We start from the raw sequence: 2,500 nt of genomic DNA on the forward strand, positions 1-2,500 counted from the left end.
CATACTTATGAGTTTTTGGTTAAAATGCCACACAGGGAAAACACTTTATATTATTGTTATTGGAATTATTATCATCATCATTATTATTATTAATATTATTATTATTATTATTATTATTATTATTATTATTATTATTTTATTATTACTATTATTGAGTGAGAGAGCAGTTCATGCCATCAAAGTGACACTGGGGTAAAATATACGAAGCCCAATATACCCATGATGACTACCCGTCTGATAAGGGTACACCAGGCACATGCATCACAAACATATGTGCGCGACATGGTGATCTCATATCAACATAAACAGCACATGACCTCGCAGGTGGGGCCCAGTTAGAATTTTCTTCAGGTTGAGTAGCCCATCCCGCTCAAAAGGTCCCTGAATAAGGTTTATTTAAGGATGTTGAAAGAAACACTCAAGTTTCCAGAGGTGAATTATTCAAACCCCAAATAATCCCTGTCAACACATGGCTATGATGCTCCCCCACTACTTCTGCTCGTGATCAGAGACGCACATATCGTCAGCCACTAAGGGACATGCTCAACTGGTTAAGGTCAAACAACTGACAAGCAAATCTGTGGTATTGAGCAGAATATTTGCTGTAGCCCATCTTTTATACCAAGACAAAACAATGTACATGATAACACTTCCAGTCAGTTAAGATCAGAAGCCTTATAATTCTTCTTCTTCTTCTTCTTCTTCTTCTTCTTCTTCTTCTTCTTCTTCTTCTTCTTCTTCTTCTTCTTCTTCTTCTTCTTCTTCTTCTTCTTCTTCTTCTTCTTCTTCTTATTATTATTATTATTATTATTATTATTATTATTATTATTATTATTATCATTATCATTATTATTATTATTATTATTATTATTATTATTATTATTATAAATCAAGTCAGCGAGCTGGCAAGATCGTTAGCTCGTTGGACGAAATCTTAGCGGTATTTCGCCCGTCGCTATGTGAGTTCAAATTCCGATGAGATTGACTTAACCTTTAATCTTTTCGGAGTCGATAAATTAAGTAACACTGAAATACTGGGGTCGATGTAATCGACTATCCCCACTCCACCAAATTTCAAGCCTTGTGCTTACAGCAGAAAGGATTATTATTGATTATTATAAATCAAGGCGGCGAACTGGTAGAATCGTGAGCATGCAAGACGAAATGTTTAGATGACCAACTTTTCCTTTCATCCATTCAGGTTTAATAAAATACTGAAGTTGATATAATTTCCCAGTCCACTTCCATAAAATTTCTACTATCGGCACAAGCCTTTCTATAATAGAAGGGATTATTTTGTTTCGTTATACGCACATACAAACACAGCTCTGATGCACGCAAACACACGCTTACGCATGCACACACACGCTTCCATTAATACTTGTAGATTTTCACCATTCCATTTTCGATAAAAGTGGTTGCGATGTTTGATGCCCATTTTTGTAATATGCGGATGTTAAAAATTTGAACTGTGAAACATTATTTTCTTCCTCTTGATGTTATAATCTTGAAACTCTAAGAACATCGACCAATCTATTAACTTTTCTTTTCCAAATACGGTAAATCTTCGAGTATAATCCGCATTTTTTCCCCAAAATATAAAGGTCAAAATCCCTAGTGCGTACTATATACGAGGTTAAAAATGAAAAATATTTTCTAAGCAATGTCCAAGTCTCTATTTGCTGTCCAGCAATGTTTATTCAGATGCATTTTGTGATGTCGGGCGCGAAAATACCTTAAGCTAAGCCTAAAAGCAATGAAGTCATAAAAGAATCATCCATAACTTGCAATAAGCAACATTTATTAAACGTTATTACTGTTATTTCTTTATTTTCTGCAAACAAGATGTTATATATACAATGATAATAAAGGAAGTTATCGTATACATTTTTACAAACCAAGGACGTTATATAGACCTCCTTGAGCCAAGTTAGAGAAGGGGTGCGTATTATACACAATGTTCAGGTTTTTTCAGAGGTAGAGCCCCCTAAAAATCTCCTGCGTATTATACTCAAGGGCGGACTATACTCGAGGATTTACGGTAAGCGTTAAAGATCGTTATTTTAAAATATTTAACGACAGTACTGCTTATTTTTTAAATGTTACACGTCTACACACACACATACACACTCACAATTCACGCACACACACACACACACACACGCATACGCACAGACATATGTTCTCTTAAATCATATACATACGATTATATGCATTGGTATGTTTATGTACGTGCTTATGGATATTTTATATAAAACTTATTCTACGCACACAAACAGACATACTCGCTCTTATAAACACATCGTTGGCGAATTGGAAATGTTTGGAATTTTTTGGAAAACTGGCTTTCTTTAATGTCACAAACAACGTGATACAACCTGAGACCATTATCGTCGAAATGAAGAAGCTCTTGTAGGTGAATCCAATTTATGCACCTGAATTGTACAATCAGTCGTGATGGTTGACTCCATGTTGAACGAACAAAGCAGGCTGTTTAGAG

The 2,500-nt window shown here is 34.9% G+C and overlaps 1 protein-coding gene across 4 annotated transcripts in view; it reads right to left on the bottom strand.

Moving 5' to 3' along the window:
- Positions 1-2,500, bottom strand: part of LOC115232563 (transcription factor Sp9-like) — a 214,870-nt gene that overhangs the window by 34,485 nt on the left and 177,885 nt on the right. The gene's annotated exons all lie outside the window — the stretch shown is intronic.

The sequence above is a fragment of the Octopus sinensis genome, linkage group LG2 (assembly GCF_006345805.1).
Source record: "Octopus sinensis linkage group LG2, ASM634580v1, whole genome shotgun sequence".
Lineage (NCBI taxonomy): Eukaryota > Metazoa > Mollusca > Cephalopoda > Octopoda > Octopodidae > Octopus > Octopus sinensis.